This window comes from Lathyrus oleraceus, chromosome 6 (assembly GCF_024323335.1).
Source record: "Lathyrus oleraceus cultivar Zhongwan6 chromosome 6, CAAS_Psat_ZW6_1.0, whole genome shotgun sequence".
Lineage (NCBI taxonomy): Eukaryota > Viridiplantae > Streptophyta > Magnoliopsida > Fabales > Fabaceae > Lathyrus > Lathyrus oleraceus.
In genome coordinates this window covers 174958096-174976855 of record NC_066584.1, presented here as the reverse complement: position 1 = coordinate 174976855, position 18760 = coordinate 174958096, and the positions used below count along the sequence as shown (strand labels likewise).

At 40.4% G+C, this 18760-nt stretch overlaps 1 pseudogene; it reads left to right on the top strand.

Annotated features, from left to right (window-relative positions):
- The first annotated feature begins 269 nt into the window (after positions 1-269).
- On the top strand, positions 270-5626 carry LOC127094615 (uncharacterized; annotated as a pseudogene).
- Positions 5627-18760: the final 13134 nt, after the last annotated feature.

Below are 18760 nucleotides of genomic sequence, written 5' to 3'. Positions count from 1 at the left end.
CTCGGCAATTTCTTCCATAGCATGGACAGATGGACCGGTAAGACTAGGTGAAAGAGTATTGTTAATTTGAAGGCCTTGAGGCGTAAATGAGAATGTCTTTTAATCAAGCAAAGTATGTACCTTGATCTTAAGCACCTTCCAGTCTTCAGTTGAATGCCCATGTGACCCAACATGGAAGTCACATCGAGCATTGGCATCAAAACCTGGTGGATATGGAGGAAGCACTGGCTTCAGTTCCTTCGGCACTATCAGTCCTCTCTTGATTAAATATGGCAATAATTGACTATATGGTATTGAAAGAAGATCAACATGTCTCTTTGGCTTTCTTGGCCTTTGTCGGGTGTGCTGACACTACTGATGTGGAACGTGTTGCTGTTGGTATGGTTGCTGACGTGGAATTTGTCAGTGATACTGATGAGGTCCTCGAATTGTAGGATGACATTGATCATTTGGAGAGAATGGTGTCTGATATAGAGCTTGTGGAGTTTCCTATACTGCATTAACTTCATCCTCTTCTTCCTCTTGGGAACTGACAATGGATTCACTCGAGTCTCAATGCTCTGGCTATTTGAGGCGCATTGGATTCTTCCGCTTTTGAGGCCACACTCAATATGTTCTCCAATTGACACTAAGTGAGTGAAGTCTGATGCTGCACTGCTAATCATCCTTTTGAAGTAAGGGCTTTGTAAGGTATCCCTGAATAAGTCCATCAACTCCTTCTCTAAGAGTGATGGTTCAACACAAGCAGCTAACTCTCTCCATCTTTGGGCATACCCTCTAAAAGATTCATCGATTTCCTGAGATAAGGCTCTCAACTGCATGCGATTAGGAGTCATGTCCAAATTGTATTTGTATTGCTTCAAAATGGAGTTAGCTAGGTCCAACCATGACTGGATATGATTCCTTTCTAACTTTATGTACCAACTAAACGATGCGCCAGTCAAACTGTCCTGAAAACAGTGAATCATTAGATTATTATTGTGGGCATAAGAGGTCATCTTTCGGTAAAACATCATTATATGGTGCTTTGGACAACTATCCCCTTTGTACTTCTCGAATTCTGGCACTTTGAACTTCGCGGGTATAACCAGGTCATGTACCAAACACATGTTTAAAGTATTTAGTTCAAAAGTATCTCTCCCTTCTATGACTTTAAGTCTTTTCTCTAGTACGCGACATCTTTCAGCAATCTCATCATCTTGTGGATGTTCAATATTCACCACTAGTCTTTTTTTGTATTTTATGTGGAAAATGACACGCAATGCATATTGATGAATGAAAATATGATGGTAGGTGAATGAATGTAGTGCCATGTTCAAAATCACATGTTCCACGTACTCTCAAGTTAATCATAATAATGGGTAAGTAGATGGTATCTCTGATTAATAGAACCCCATAGGTAGGCTCTACAGTTGGTAGGTTCCCAGAGTCATGGATCCTTTTGAGAACGTCACTGCCGTGACGAAGGCTCGTTGGACAGTAATACCCTTAAGATGATCTCGTCTAGGTGAGGTTTTCGCATTTTCCCACCAAGGAAGGCTCCTTGTGGGCCTCTACTACACAACCATCGAGTCCAAGATTCTAAAAAGGTTCTTATAGTCATAGAGCGAGGTTGCAAATATTACTGTAAGGTAATAATACGTCCAAGGGATCTCATCTGATTGGAGATTTCGTATTAACCCAACAAGTTTGAAGTCTTGTAGGTTAATACTTTAGGACTACCATAGGTGGAAGGGTTAAAAGGTCCCTAGAGTCATTGATCCAACTTGAAAACACAATCGTCATGATGAAGGCTCGTCGGAAAAAAATATCTCAAAAGAATCTACTCTAGGCGGGGTCTTCGTATCGTCCCACCGAAGAAGGATCCTCGTGGGCCTCTACTACACAAACACCATCTTAATACTATGTTTTTTCTCAAACTCGAGGAGAGAGCCTATCTCACAACGTGCCAATAATCGGAGAGCCCCAATAGAAAATAAGAACCAACAATCAATTACAAATAACAATAATACAGTGAGATAAAGAAAAAAAGAAAGATATAAATCTAACATTAATCGCAAATTTAACTAAGTTAGGCTTGACTCTCTCTTGCATGGAGTATAATTCCCCAGCAGAGTCGTCATTTATCGCATCTCGAAAAATACGATTCTTCGTGTTGGCCGCGAAAAAAAATGTCCGAACAGAGTCACTACCGAACTTTATTCATTCCAAAAGAGGAATAGGAAAATATCGATAAAACCTTTAGAAAATAGAATAATGGTCGTCACAACCATATTCAGGTACGAGAGTCGATTACGCAAGGGAAAGGTATTAGCACCCCTCACGTCTGTTATACTCAACGGGAACCTTTTAGTCTAATTTGCGATTTGAATGTTAGCTAAAAGTTGTTTGTTTTCTTCGAGTGATAAGTAGATTGAAAATAGAAATGGAAGAAGAGGACGACGAAGAGATTCGTGATGAGATTTCTCGGTTGCTTGAGAACAAAAAGAAGACCATTCAGCCTCATAAAGAGTCGTTGGAAGTGATTAATTTGGGTTCCGAAGATAACAAGAAGGAAGTCAAGATTGGGACACTGCTTTGTCCAGATGTTAAGAAGAGGATGGTAGAGCTTCTTAGAGATTATATGGATGTATTTTCTTGGTCTTATCAAGATATGCCAGGTCTTGATACCGATATTGTGGAGCATCGATTGTCGTTGAAGCCAAAATGTTCGTCAGTCAAGCAAAAGTTGAGAAGAACTCACCCTGGTATGGCTGTCATGATTAAAGAGGAAATGCAAAAGTAGATTGATGTTGGGTTCCTGGTTACTGCCGAGTATCCTCTGTGGGTAGCTAACGTTGTACCCGTTCCTAAGAAAGATGGTAAAGTTCGGATATGTGTTGATTACAAATATTTGAATAAAGCCAGTCTCCTTTATGGATGTATTCTCCAGATACAATCAGATCAAAATGGCACCCGAAGACATGGAAAAAACAACATTTATTACACCCTAGGGAACATTCGGATATAGAGTGATGCATTTCGGTTTAAAGAATGTTGGTGCAACGTACCAAAGAGCCATGACTACTCTTTTCCATGACATGATGCACAAAGAGATAGAAGTTTATGTTGATGATATGATTGCTAAGTCGAAGACTGAAGAAGATCATGTTGAGTATTTGTTGAAGCTGTTTCAACATTTGAGAAAATTTAAGCTCTGGTTGAATCCTAATAAATGTACTTTCGGTGTCCGTTCAGGAAAGATGTTAGGTTTCATTGTTAGCCAGAAAGGTATTAAGGTAGATCCTGATAAAGTCAGGGCTATTCAAGAAATTCCAGTGCCGAAGACAGAAAAGCAAGTCAGAGGGTTCCTCGGGCGTCTGAATTATATATCCAGATTCATTCCTCACATGACTGCCATGTGTTGGCCAATCTACAAGCTTCTCAGCAAGATCAATGTTGTGTGTGGACAGAGGATTGCCATAAAGATTTTGACAGTATCAAGGAGTATCTGCTTGAACCTCCTATCTTGTATCCTCCAGTGAAAGGAAGACCTTTTTTATGTATTTAATTGTGTTAGAAGAGTCCATGGGCTGTGTTCTTGGACAACAAGATGAAACTGGTAGAAGGGAGCATGCCATCTACTAGCTGAGTAAGAAATTTACAGACTATTAGTCTCGGTAATCCATGCTTGAGAAGACTTGTTGTCGTTTAACCCGGGCTGCCAAACGTTTATGCCAGTATATGATCAATCATACCACTTGGTTGATATCCAAAATGGATCCAATCAAGTATATCTTTGAAAAACCTGCTTTGACTGGGAGGATAGCTCATTGGCAGATGTTATGGTAGAAATATGATATTGAGTACCGTACTCATAAAGCAATTAAAGGAAGTATTCTTGCAGATCATTTGGATTACCAATCGATCGGTGATTATCAACCTATCAGGTTTGACTTCCCTGATGAAGATGTTATGTACTTGAAAGCTAAAGATTACGATGAACCGTTGCCTGGAGAAGGGCGATATCCTAGATCCCAATGGGGTTTAGTGTTTGATGGAGCTGTTAATGCTTATGGTAATGGAATTGGGGAAATCATTATTACTCCTAAGGGTTCTCATATCCCTTTCATTTCAAGATTGATGTTTGATTGTACGAATAATATGGTAGAATATGAAGCTTGTATCATGGGTCTTGAAGAAGCCATTGATTTGAGGATTAAGATCCTTGATGTGTATGGAGATTCAACTTTGGTGGTTGTCATACCCTGATTTTGGTCCTGAAAACTTTTCCCAATCGCTCACTCGCTCACTCTTCAAATCCTGCCGTGCGGCCGAATCGCCATCACCACAACGATTAGGGTTTCTCTCACCTTTCTTCTTTTTCTCTCGCTAACCAATCTCATTTATTCGATTTACGAAGATCAAGTTGTTCTCATGGATTGGCACCAACAGTATATTGGGGAGATAAAACATGTTGTGGTTCATGCTCAAAAGACTGGGCGAAAGCGTGTTTTAGTTTCCACTGAAGGGAATGTTGTGGCTTCACTCGACCTTCGCCATGGAGAGATTTTTTTGGAGGCATGTTCTTGGCACCAATGATGTTGTTGATGGAATTGGCATTTCCCTTGGAAGATATGTCATTACTCTTTCCTCTGGTGGAAGTATTTTGAGAGCATGGAACTTACCTGATAGGCAGATGATTTGGGGAAGTCTTCCCTTCAGGGATCAAAGGAATCAAAGTAAATATTAAACATTCCAAAAAATTTGAAAGCTGACAAAGATGATTTGATTTTTGTTTATGGTAAAGGGCATCTCCATTCTATTTCTAGCATAGGCGGTGAAATTCTCTGGAGGAAAGATCTTGCCAGTGACATCATTGAAGTTAACCATATTATTCAGTCTCTTGAAGTGATTTATGTAGCTTCCTTTGTTGGCTCTTCAACGTTTTACATGTATGATTTGAATACTAAGAATGGAGAGTTGTTAATCGTATAACACTTCCCTTTGGAACTTTTGGGGAATCATTATCAGTCTTAGGTGATAAGTTTAAGCAAATTCCAGACCTCAATAAGGATTTGTCTGGACAAGCAGTAATACTACCATCAAGGCTTCCAGGACTGTTCACATCAAAAATCAATTCCAATGTTCTTTTAATTAAAAATCAATTCCAGTGTTCTTTTAATTAAAAATCAATTCCATTGCTCTTTTAACTAAAAATCAATTCCAATGTTCTTCACATTAAAAATCAATTCCAATGTTTCTTTTCATTAAAATTACAAATAAAAGTGAGTTGGTGCTGGTGGACAAAATTGATAATACAACAACTTTTAGCAATGCCCTGTCAATTTCAGAGAGTCAACATGTTTTTGCATTTGTTCAAAACGAAGACATTAAAATTCACCCATCTGTAAAGGATGTTAACGATTGTAATGGTGGCTTGCTAAAGGAAGACTTGGTAGTGGATATCAAAGAGCTTCCTCCACACCGGCTAACTGAAATAAGAAGATTCTTTGAGGACTACAAGAAGAATGAGAACAAAAAAGTCGATGTTGATGATTTTCTACCAGCCAGGTCTGCCATTGATTCCATCAAGTACTCCATGGACCTCCATGCTTCCTACATAGTTGAGAGCTCAAAGAAGTGAGTTATTTAGAAACCGATTATCCAATTGCAATGATCTCTTAATTATCTTACAATTGTGAATAAAATTCCATACCCGATGTCATTTATGTGTCTTTATGTCATGGCACTTATGCTTCTCTGCCTCTGGTACAAGCACAACCATCAGTCAGGTTCAACTATGCTTCAGCCCCAACTGAAACATCAGGAACATCAGATGCTGCAGAATCAATAGTACAAACAACAATATCAGCAGCAAGGACAATTGATGTAGAGGCATCAACTCCTACCATAGCGACAATAGCTACACCAGCCAGGAAAGCCACAATTGTTAGTACAGTCTCAGATTAACCAAATGAATGATATAAATGATATGAAAATGCGACAAGGAATAGGTGTTAAGCCAGGGGTATTGTTGCTGCTGATATAAATGATATGAAAATGCATCAATTGTCCTTGTTGTTGATATTGTTGATTAACTCAGGCCAAAACTCTGCTTATTCCCATCAACAGTCAAAACAAGGGAGTCCATTTCAGGTTTCTTAACCCCAACTCTTTCAGGATGCGTCTCCTCAAATTCCACAACACTCATCTCCCCAAGTTGATCAACAAAGTCATCAACAGTCTCTAGCCAAAGTTGCAACTCCTCTTCAATATTCTAATTCACTTTTTGGGCTCCCTACTCCTTCCCCTCCCATGGCTCCATCTCCTATGCTAGTGTATTCTGAGAAGCCCATTCCTGGTGTTTCATCATCAAGTGCTACCAATGTTGGACAACATACAAGGGGTGCAACAGCACCAGCTCAATCCCTTGCCATTGGGACTCTTGGGATATCAGCCTCTCCTTTATTGGCAGAATTCAGTGGTCCAGATTGTGCATATTTTAATACTTTGGCAGCTACTTCTGGGAAGTCAACTGTAGAGCAGCCTATTGATCGTCTAATAAGAGCAGTGCAATCAATGTCAACTGAAACATTAACCGCTATTGTCAATGATATCAGTTCAGTTGTCAGCATGAGTGATAGGATAGCAGGATCAGCTCCCGGTAATGGATCCAGAGCAGCTGTTGGCGAGGATTTGGTTTCCATGACTAATTGTCGTCGTCAGGCTAGAAATTTTATCACTCAAGATGGTACTAATGGAATCGGGAAGATAAAGAACTATACGAGTGCTAGACCATTGAATGTTAAGCCATCTACTGTGCCTGTGAGTAAGAATGACAGTATAACGCAGTTATCTGCTTCAGAGGCTTCTCAACAGGAGTCAACTGATACAACCGATTTCAAGAAACTAAACGCCGAGGCTACTCACGCCCTTTTGGAAGAAATACAGCAAATTAATCGCAGACTTATTGACATCATGGTAGAAATAAGTGACAGAGATCTTGATCCAACTGCAGCTGTTGTTGTTGCTGCTGAAGGGACAGAAGGGACCATTGTCAAATGTTCTTTCATTCCTGTGGCTCTCAGCCCATCTTTAAAATCTCATTATGCTTCACTACAACACGCCACCCCTTTCCTCTGCCGTTGCAAGCACCAAATCGAGTTTCTAAGCATAATGAGTCAATAAAGAGGCAAGTGGCAAGTGATGGGCATCATAGTATAGAACCTGAAAGAAATAATAACACTATGAATGTTCTGACAAGTGAAAGTAAAAAAGCTTTGGCTTCTGATGTTTCTCCTACACCTGTGAATCCAAACACCCAATTGTCTTCTATACAATTAGCCAGAGATTGATTATACAACATCAACCATAACAAAGTCTGTTGACATCACATCAAATTCAAATGGAAGCTTTTGTCCCAATGGAGTGGTCGCTGCTACCAATGAAGAATTTCACTTGAAACAATTTTTGTTACAACGCAAAGATAAGAGATTCCTACTCCATTAATGATAATCTTGTGTAGCCTTGCAACATCTTGGAAAGTGGACTAATATCTTCATCTGAAACGTTAAGCTGCAAGCATCAACAACAATAAATCAAACACAATCCCATTCTAATAATTCAGAAACGCACAATCTATTTTTTAAAAGTATGTCGAGGAAATTCGCAGTAGTGAATAACCAATTACCGACAGTAAAAATTCACAAACAACAAAAAGGGAACGAAACATTTTCAAAAAAAAGAAGGTACAAGGTACACGTTACCTTTTTCAGAATAAGCATCAAAATGGGGTAGACAACAGAACAGTGCAAGGAAGCATTCCCAATTCCGATACTCCTTTGGTCTCGGCGGCCAGTTCAAACCCTAATAGGATGAATATAAAAGGGAGAACTTTCTCCTCATTGAAGGGATTGTTAAAAAAAAAAGAAACCCTAGAAATTCAATACGACGGCAAAAACCCTAAAAGATAGAAGAGAACGAGAAGGAAGAAGGAGTTACACCCGGAAAGACACAAGCGAGCAGAGGTTGATAACAAACGAACCCGAAGGAAAGGAACGCTTTGGAGAAGATTCAGCAAGACGTTTACCTGCTCATTCGCTGGTCGGCTTTGCTGCAACTGGTTAGTGTCATTCTCGAATCTTGCTTTTAGCCTGTGCTTAAATCTTGTTTTGAAAACTTCTTCACAACTGTAAGTGGAAAAGGAAATCGGCCGTGGTTAGGAGAGGAAAAACTTTTTTCGAAGGAGAGAGACGACCGTTCCTTTGCTTCTCTCACTTTCTCTTATGTCCACACGGTTATGGCTTTCGATTCTTTGTTTTAAAAATTTATTTTACTTCTCCGTGATGGGATCAATGTTTTGGGAACAACTTTATTCCATCCAATGTTGTCTCTATGTTTTACCGTGCCACTTCAAAGTTGCTTGTTGACCTTCCTTTGTAGCAGCTTTCCATTAAATGCTGCCAGCTAGCATTAATGATTGGCCGACCCTCATCGTCTGTGCCCGACAGCCATGCGGATAAGGTTTACACGTTGGTTTCCTTCGTTTGTTTCCACGTTGGGCCAGTTTTTGGAAATGGGTGTTCGCTGACCCGAGCCCGAATCATCCAAAAAAACTTGATTGGGCTTTTATGATAATTCATACCCCGCGGCCCATGATGGAGCCTTTTTGTCATTTTTTTTTCTCGTTAGTTAATTGTCATTTCCTTTTTTGTACTTTATTTGCCTTTAGCTTAATAGCTGATGGCTCTTGGCCAGATGGGAGGTGAAGCTTGTTCGCTCCTTCCCTGGTCGCAGGTTCGATACCTGCGTGTGGCAAGTTCAGTTTTGGTATTTTTTTTTCATTTCTTTATTTGCTTCCTCTTTGATGTAAATGGATGTAAGTTATTCATTAAGTTTATCTCTTTGGCTTAGCACTAGGTCTTGGGTTCGACCCTAGTGCAACTCATTTTCTACTTGTTTTTATTTCTTTTAATTTTTCTCATTTCTTCGGCATTTGTCAATTTTTATTTATTTCATTATTTAAACATCGATTTTTTTTAATCTATGGATTTGGCAATTCCCGTGTTATTTATCCATGATTATTTTTATCGATACATTGATAGTATTTCGCCGCGTTGTGATTAATCGCATATGACATTTCGATTGTTGTCAATATGCACAAACCGGCTTTGAGCACATTACATAGGATTTTTTACTTTTATTTGCTTTTCAATTTCCATCTGCCTTGCACTTCATTGCATTACTCTTGGGCCTTCTTACAATGAGCCAGTTCTTTTGCACCTACACTCATGCATTGTTTATTCATTGATTGGTCCGATTTAATTATTTCATTGCTTTGAATCCCAATTCGGCAAAATGTACCCCCACTCCCATGGCATGTAATAATTTTATCGCTTTTTATTTCTTTATTTGCTTGACTGTTTAGTTAGCTACTAACACAAGAATAAAATCAACCATTTCCAAAAGATCAAAAATAATGACTCAATTCAACGTCGAGTAACTCCTCAATAAACAAATCCATTCATTACTATTTATTCCCTTTCTTTCAAACCTACATTCAAATCTTTCTCAATCACTCATCAAATGCTTGATCCAACGTCAAGCCATTTTCACAATAAAAACTAAAAAAAAACTTAATTCATATTTAAGACTTTTTCAATAAAGATGGAAGTGGAACGTGGTGGATACCGCGCACTCCTGAGACTAGGGTTCGAGATGGATGTCTCGCCTATCTTAGCTCTCGCCATCATCCAAATCTATCTATTATGTTCCCCTCAAACGTTTATTCAATTTTCTTTCAAACCTTCATCAAATTCTTGATCCAACGTCAAGCTATTTTCATGATAAAACTCAAAATACTTAACTCCTATGAAACATTTTTTCAATAAAGGCGGAGATGGAACATGGTGGATACCGTGTACTCCTGAGATTAAGATTCGAGGTGGATACCTCGCCTATCTTAGCTCTCGCCATCATTTAAAATTGTCAATGCAGTTTTCTTCAAACCCTTTCTCAATTAAATTCAAAACACTTAATCTTTATTAAACACTTTTGCAAATAAGATGGAAATGGAACGTGGTGGATACCACGCACTCCTGAGACTAGGATTCGAGATGGATACCTCGCCCATCCAAGTTCTCGCCATTACTCAAAACACATCAAGCCAATCAATTTCTTTTCTCGTCGTCGTGCGATTGACTCTTAAACCTTTTTTTGTCGTCGTGCGATTGACTCTTAAACCCTTTCTCAAACGAAAGGTACTTTGTTTCAAAACAATGCAAGGCAATGTTTCTCCACCTGTTTTGGGTAGTCCAACAATGTTTTCGTCGATTTGATACAAAGTAGCTTTCGCTAAAATCGACCAACAAACAAACATTTTTCTACCCAGAACTACGTAAGCCTTGACTTCTCTATTGAGATACGTAGGAGCAGGATTTGTAAATCTTGTCAGGCCCACTAATAAAAAACTTAGGTTTAGTCCTTCGTCGAAAATCCAAAAACATTTTCCTCTCTTCCATTCTTTCTTTCCCACCTAATAACTTGAAAAGCCTAACATTTCAAACTAACACTAATGCGCATAACTAACCTAACGGTTCTCGTTGAGTACAACGGACGTGAGGGGTTCTAATACCTTCCCCTTGCGTAATCGACTCCCGAACCTTGATTTGGTTGCGACGACCAATATCATTGTCGTTCTTTCTTGGGTTTTATCGATATTTCCCCTTTCCTTTTTAGGAATAAATAAAGTTCGGTGGAGACTCTGTTTAGTCCATCATTGCGAGCGTGCGATTGCACTCGCTAGGTCGTATTCCCATTTTCTGAGGTACGACAGATGGCGACTCTGCCGGGGAAAAATTGTTCCCTAAGTGAGTCAAGCCTAGTTAGGACGTTTGTGTGCCTTTGTTTGTTTAATTGTGTGGCTTTTCTTTATTTACTGCTTTGATTATCTTTATTGTTATATCGATATATTTGTTGTATATTGGTCTCATTGTGATGGTATTTGGATATTCTGATTGCAAACCATGTGGGAAAGACTCTACACCCGAGTCTAGAGTGAAAAACATAAGATAGGACAATGGTTGAGTAGTACAGACTCCCGAGGTGAATACTTCGTAAGAGTCGGTATGAGAACCTCACTTAGAGTAGATCATTTTGTAAATATTGTCGTCCGAGGTGAATACTTCGTAAGCTTCAATATTTCAAAGGGGTCTGTGACTCTAAGGACCTTTTAGAACATTGAACCTTTGGCCAACTAGAAATGATGGTTGCGTAGTATGGATTCCCGAGGTGAATACTTCGTAAGAACCGGTACGAGAACCTCGCTTAAAATAGATTCTCTAGATGGAGTTGACGATCGGAAAGTATTTTCCGTTAGCGTCAAACATTCTTTTGAATCCATGACTCTGAGTACACTGTCTAGAACCAAGTCGACGGTTGCATAGTACGGACTCTCGAGGTGAATACTTTGTAAGAGTCGGTACGAGAGCCTCACCCAGAATAGATTCCCTTGATGGAGTTGACGATCGGAAAGTATTTTCCGTAAGCGTCAAACATTCTTGTGAATCAATGACTCTGGGGATCCTTTGTAATAAAGCCATAGATCATACCCGGTGAGAATCCCGTTTTGGAAAGCAATCAAATTTATCCATACCTCGGACCTTTGAACCTGTACCAAAAAAAACATTGCATCCATCCATTCATTGCATACGCATAAAAAGCAAAACTCTTAGTTTGTTTCGCATTGTTTCAGGAATCCAAGACTTGTTAGCAAAATGAATCCTGAGAGAAGAAGCACTTTTCAGTTCAAATACAAGAACGTGGACCTTGCCAGCCTGCAAAAGTTGAGTGCCAAAGTAACACCAATCAAACTCAACATCTTTGTGCAAGACTATGGAAGAATTATGGACATCCTAACTGAGAAGATGGACATGATGACCACATTGACTATTGCTCAGTTCTATGATCCACCTCTACGTTGTTTCACGTTTTCTGACTTCCAATTGGCTCCTACCTTAGAGGAATTTGAGAGGATTGTAGGCCGGAATCTTAGGGATCATAATCCATTTCCTAAGTTTGATGAAGGTATTCCTCCCAAGAGGATAGCTTTAGCTTTGGGTATGAAGGTTTTTGAAGTCGTGGACAATTGGGATGTGAAGGGAGCTCTCAATGGTTTTTCTAGGAAGTTCTTGGAAGATCAAGCTAAGAAGATGGAAAAGGAGGGGAATTGGGAAGCCTTCTATGCTGTGTTAGCCGTGTTGGTATATGGGATAGTTCTCTTCCCAAATATTGACCATTTTGTGGACCACCTGGCGGTGAGAATCTTCATCTCTGGTAACCCTGTATCGTTCCTCCTGGAAGACCTCCACTACGCCCTCCACGATCGTCATGAGAAGAAGGGAGGAACCATCTTATGTTGTGCGCAGTTGTTGCATGCCTAGTGAAATTCTAGTTATCAGACTTTGGATGTCACACTGGTTGTTATGACATCCAATTCTGCACAGACAGGGATTATGCAGAACTTAACAGTAAGTGCAGTAAATAACACAAGTAATTGTTCACCCAGTTCAGTCCAACATGACCTACATCTGGGGGCTACCAAGCCAGGGAGGAAATCCACTATTAGTAGTATCAATTCAAAGCTAAACTCACCCGTTTACAACTTCTCACTTAATCCCTACCCAATGCAATTTCAATCTTAACCTAAGATCAGAGTTCCTACTCACTCCCCCTAAATCACCTCAGTGATATTAAAGACACTTTGAAGTCACACTTCAAAAACAACTCTTGATTATGCTTCACAGCTTAAATCAAGATACACAGCACTCACGCTTAAAAGCTTTGAGTGACACAACACTTACAACTCAATGAACACCCTATGCCAAAGCTATCATCTACTTGATAATGGCTTGGCTTACAAGATACGTCTAATACTAGACTCACAAAATACAGCAGTGAAGTATGATGGACACACTAAATCTTCACGCCTCAAAATCCCCGAAACTGAATGAAGGAATGCCTTCCTTTTTATATTGCAGCACCTGGGCTTTTGCACCTGTATTTTCCTGAATTTTAGGTCACACAAGTTCCCTCAAATTCAACATTTAGGTTGCTAACAAATAGGCTATTTGTTAGGTTCATTGAATGTAGCTTGGTTGTTGATTTCCTGGATTTTCTCTCAGCTGTTGAATCCCTAAAGAATAGCCTGAGAAAAAGCTGAAACAGAAAACTGAACAACCTACAATTTAGCATATGCTGTTAGGAATGAATGTCACGACATTCAGCTTGACATCAAGGTCCATATGCTGAGTCTGTTTTCCAGAAAACAGACTGTACAAATTTGCTGACCTGTACATGATCAAAATGACCATACTACAGTAACAGCTTACATTAATAAATGTCAAAGTGTCCAACTTAACATTTACACAATTGGCCTTAAGTTAGTTCTGTTATTCTCTTGAAGAACAAACTAAGTAATATGCTGAAGTATAGCAGAACACCACTCTGCCTAATCTTCAGTAGCTGCTGTCAATGATGAATGTCACAACATCCAGTTTGACATTCAGTCAGTAGGCCTTATGCTAGGTCTGGTTCTTCCTTGATAACCAGACTGCAAATGAATACTAAGTTCTAACAGAACTTTTGTTCCTTAGTATCTGTTGACAGGTATGAATGTCACAGCATTCAATAATCCTGTGTTAGCTAGTCCTGCAGTAACTACAATGTAGTCACACATACATGTCATGACATCAGTCAAGACATTAGTGTTTTACCATATAATGCAGCCAATTAAACACCTACAAACTCCCCCTTTGGCAAATTTTTGGCTAAAACACTTTGATCCCCATAACAGAGTTCATAGCAGCGGAATAATACTAGCTAATACACTCAGAGTGGCAGCACACTCACACACATGGAAGTTAAGAAAGAACTTCACATAGCAGCACACACTTATGAGAAGTTGCACCTAAACTTCAACATCAACTGCAGGGGGGGAATCTTCAGATCTGTCATGAGAGTCTGTTGTAGAGACCCACTCTGTTTGTCAGGGGTATTGGTGGTTATTACTCCCCCTTTTTGTCACAAATGTTGCCAAAGCCAACAACATAGCCAGAGCACAATGACAGAGTTCCAGACTTGGTTTTACTTCACAGTTTCAACCAAGTTAACATCCACTTGATCTTGCTTCACAGCTTCAATCAAGTGATCACCCACTTTTGCTTTACAGTAGGTACCACCATATCAGATGCCATGATTTTGTTTCTGACATCCAGAACCACTCCTGCATGAACAGCATCCTTGAACTCCTGCAGGTACATTGGCCTTCTCTCTGTAGGGTGTCTCCTTACCCTCTTGTATCCACCCTTGTTGTAAGCAACATAACTATGATCTGTTGACCCATCATAGCCTAGTACAAATTGTTTAATAGGCAGAGATATTAAACAATTTATCCCAAACATCAGTGGTTGCTATAAGGTCTCAGAGAGACATATTCCCAGTTTGCTCCTTAAGTTTTCAAACTGAGTAGCATCCAGAGCCTTTGTAAATATGTCAGCCAGTTGAAGATCCGTGGCTACATGTTCCAAAGTGATCACCTTGTCTTCCACCAGATCTCTGATGAAGTGGTGCCTAATGTCAATATGTTTGGTCCTGCTGTGTTGGATGGGATTCTTGGAGATATTGATGGCACTGAGATTATCACCGAACAATGTCATGACATTTTGAGAGACATTGTACTCAGTGAGCATCTGTTTCATCCAGACCAGTTGGGAGCAACTGCTTCCTGCAGCTATGTATTCAGCCTCTGCAGTGGACAGAGAGACACAATTCTGCTTCTTGCTGAACCACGATATGAGGTTTTCTCCTAAGAAGAAACATCCACCTGATGTGCTTTTTCTGTCATCAGCACTTCCAGCCCAATCAGCATCACAGTACCCAGATAGGACAGGCTCAGACCCATGTGAATACAGCATTCCATAGTCACACGTCCCATTGATGTACTTGAGAATCCTTTTGACTTGATTCAAGTGGCTCACCTTGGGCTCTGCTTGGTATCTGGCACATACTCCAACTGCATAAGAAATATCAGGTCTACTTGCAGTTAGATACAGTAGACTACCTATCATGCTTCTGTACAGGCATTGATCGACACTAGGCCCTCCATCATCTTTGGTTAACTTCAGATGAGTAGGAGCAGGAGTCCTCTTGTGCCTGGCATTATCCATACCAAACTTCTTAACTATGTTCTTGGCATACTTGCTTTGGGAGAGAAACATAGAGTCCTCCATTTGGTTTACTTGCATTCCAAGGAAATAGGTCAGTTCTCCCACTAGACTCATTTCAAACTCAGACTGCATCTGGTGAACAAATTGTTTAACCATTTGTTCTGACATTCCACCAAAGATTATATCATCAACATAAATTTGAGCTATCATGATTTTGCCTTCTTCATCCTTTACAAACAAGGTTTTATCAATGCCACCCTTTCTGTATCCATTTGAGGTCAGAAATTCGGTTAACCTTTCATACCAAGCTCTGGGTGCTTGCTTCAACCCATACAAGGCTTTCTTCAACTTGTATACATGCTCAGGTTGGTTAGGATCACAGAACCCTTTGGGTTGTTCCACATAAACTTCTTCATTCAGGTAGCCATTCAAGAATGCACTCTTCACATCCATTTGGAATAGCTTAAACTTCAGGATGCATGCTACCCCCAACAGCAATCTGATGGACTCAAGTCTAGCCACAGGAGCAAATGTCTCATCAAAGTCTACCCCTTCTACTTGAGTGTATCCTTGAGCTACTAGTCTTGCTTTATTTCTAGTAATTACTCCTTTCTCATCAGATTTGTTTTTGTAGATCCACTTGGTACCAATGATGTTGGACCCTTCAGGTCTTGGAACTAGCTCCCATACTTCATGCCTTGTGAACTGCTCGAGTTCCTCTTGCATGGCAATGATCCAGTATTCATCAGTCAGGGCTTCTTTCACATTCTTTGGTTCAACCTTGGAAACAAAGCAGGAATTTGAGTTTATTCCTCTTGACCTGGTAGTTACACCACTGGTGGGATCCCCTATGATAAGATCCTTAGGGTGGTCTTTCTGAATCCTGATAGATGGCACTTTGGAGGGTGCCTCTACTTCACATTCAGGAGGAGGTTCCTGTACTTCTTCAGACTTGACTGGACTGTCAGTTGGACTGTCAAGGAATGTTTCAACATCCTCCATGACATCGGTTCCTTCCTCTTTATCATCCACAATGACATTTATGGATTCCATCAGGACATTGGTCCTGTAGTTGAACACTCTGTAGGCTCTGCTGTTAGTGGAGTATCCCAGAAATATGCCTTCATCACTTTTGGGATCTAGCTTCCTTCTCTGTTCACGATCTGTGAGAATGTAGCATTTACTTCCAAAAATATGAAAGTACTTCACAGTGGGTTTTCTGCCCTTCCATATTTCATACAGAGTGGAGGAGGTTCCTTTTCTCAAGGTGACTCTGTTGTGAACATAGCACGCGGTATTCATTGCTTCAGCCCAAAAGTGCATAGGGAGCTTCTTTGCATGAATCATTGCTCTGGCAGATTCTTGGATAGTTCTATTTTTTCTTTCAACTATTCCATTCTGCTGAGGAGTTATAGGAGAGGAGAACTCATGGCTTATTCCTTCAGACGAGCAAAACTCATCAAACTTGGAATTCTTGAATTCAGTACCATGATCACTTCTAATCCGGACCACACAACTGTCCTTTTCCCTTTGAAGTCTTATGCACAGATCTTTGAAGACATCAAATGTATCTGACTTCTCTCTGATGAAGCTTATCCACGTGTATCTGGAATGGTCATCAACCACCACGTAAGCATACTTCTTCCCACCAAGACTTTCAACCTGCATAGGTCCCATTAGGTCCATGTGCAACAGTTCCAGAACTCTGGAGGTTGTGGAATGTCCCAGCTTCGGGTGTGACATCTTGGTTTGCTTGCCCACCTGGCATTCTCCACAGACTCTTCCTTCATCAATCAGAAGCTTTGGAATTCCTCTGACTGCTTCCTTGGATATGATCTTCTTCATTCCCCGTAAGTGGAGATGTCCAAGTCTTCTATGCCACAGCTTCACCTCCTGTTCTTCCTTGGCTGAGGAGCATGTTGTGGAGAAGTTAGAGAGTTCAGGTTCCCACAGGTAGCAGTTGTCTTTGGACCTGGTTCCTCTCATAACTTCCTGATTGTCACCATTTGTCACAATGCACAGCTCCTTAGTAAACTGAACATGAAAACCTTGATCACACAGCTGACTTATGCTGATGAGGTTTGCAGTTAGTCCTCTTACTAACAGCACATTGTTCAGTTTTGGCACTCCAGAACAGTCCAGTTTGCCCACACCTCTTATTTTTCCTTTGGCACCATCACCAAAAGTCACATAGCTGGTAGTGTGAGGTTGAATATCTACCAGTAGATTTTCCATACCAGTCATATGTCTTGAGCATCCACTGTCAAAGTACCAGTCTTCTCTGGAAGAAGCCCTTAGGGCAGTGTGTGCTATCCTAGCATACCATTGTTGCTTCTTAATGGGAACACATCGCTTACGTGTTTTATGCTTAGGTCTGACATGTGAGGCTCTGTTAGGGAAACCATGAATCCAGTAGCAGAAGGCTTTTATATGTCCAAGCCTACCACAGTGATGACACCTCCAATCCTGGTATTTCCTCTTCTGATGATCATTCATCCTAGTTCCTCGATGTTGAGACATTGGCTTTGACATCCGCTTGAACTTCTGAACTCTAGCCTTTGGGCGTTTGTGTTCAGCTCTTTTTCCAAATCCTAGCCCAGATTTGGTTCCAGACTGCTGTCCCACCTTTAGAATCTCTTCCAAGGTGTCAGTTCCCTTATTCATCATTCTGATGGATTTGGTCATCTGGTTCAGCTTGGAGGTCAGCAGGGCTATCTCACCATTTAGCCCCTCTATGGCAGACAGTTGCTTCTGTCTCTCATCTTCCAGTTCCTTGATGAGTTTCTTCTGCTTTTCTCCTTGTGCACGCACTTCTGCACTGGTGGTACACAGCTTCTTATATGCTGCAGCAAGTTCATCAAATGTCAGCTCATCTGCACTTGTGTCATCTTCAAAGACACAAACACTGGTTAGTGCAGTGACATGTTTGGCAGATTCTCCTTCAGATTCACTTTCAGAATCTCCTTCAGACCATGTGATAGCTAGCCCCTTATTTTGCAATTTGAGGTAAGTAGGACATTCAGCTCTGACGTGTCCATACCCTTCACAACCATGACACTGGATTCCCTTCCCATGGTTGAACTTCTCCTCAGAAGTTGATCTTTTCTTAATGTCAGACGGGATGTTCTTGACATTAGGTCTACCTCTTTGATCAATCTTCTTCATGAACTTGTTGAATTGCCTCCCAAGCATGGCTAAGGCTTCTGATATGCTTTCATCACCTCCAGTATATCCTTCTTCTGACTCCTCTTCAGCATTAGATATAAAGGCTATGCTTTTCTTCTTCTCAGCATACTCACCTAAGCCCATTTCAAAGGTTTGGAGAGAACCAATGAGCTCATCTACCTTCATATTGTTGATGTCCTGAGCCTCCTCTATGGCTGTGACCTTCATAGCAAACCTCTTAGGCAAGGACCTGAGAATCTTTCTTACAAGTTTCTCTTCAGTCATTTTCTCACCTAGTCCACCAGAGGTGTTTGCAATTTCAAGAATATTCATGTGAAAGTCATGAATAGTCTCATCCTCTTTCATCCTCAGATTTTCAAACTTGGTTG